We start from the raw sequence: 573 nt of genomic DNA, 5'->3' as shown, positions 1-573 counted from the left end.
AACATCACTAATAACACGTCTGAAAAACGTTGGACGTAAAGACGCTACGACTGAAGACATGATACCTGTCGTTTTGTAAAAAGGTGCAACTCACCTGAAGACCTCACCTACTAAATCTGAGATGAAATGACTTTATAAATATACATTGCAGTGTTTCCTCTAGGATTTTTTCAGCAGTGGGGGGGGGGCATGCTCTCTGCTCACTTTGTTTAACAACTCCTCCCTGTCTAATGTTACTTGTCTAATAAGATTACATTAAAAGTGTGAGTAACGTAACGCTAACAGCGTTATATAATTTACACTCACATCACATCTGATTACAAGTGTGAACATTAAAATACAATTTTTTACCTAACCATCATTATTTACGAGTCAGTAAAAGGCTTATGATGCTACCTGACTAGCGTCTTCTTCATCTGTTGTCTTTCTCTTCTTAGAGAAGTATCTGAACAAGCTCATCTGAAAATGCAGTCAGCAGTTAAAACATAATGACGTGTAGGTATTAGCTTAATGCTAACAATTAGTTTAAGTTAGCGTCACTGAGTTGGCTAATAAGTCTACCTTTTCTCCGGT

This window comes from Seriola lalandi, unplaced genomic scaffold, assembly GCF_002814215.2.
Source record: "Seriola lalandi dorsalis isolate HSWRI2012SDOR001 ecotype SW California unplaced genomic scaffold, Sedor1 jcf7180002054963, whole genome shotgun sequence".
Classification (NCBI taxonomy): Eukaryota; Metazoa; Chordata; class Actinopteri; order Carangiformes; family Carangidae; genus Seriola; species Seriola lalandi.
The sequence above is the reverse complement of the archived record's forward strand: the minus strand, read 5'-3'. Positions refer to the sequence as shown.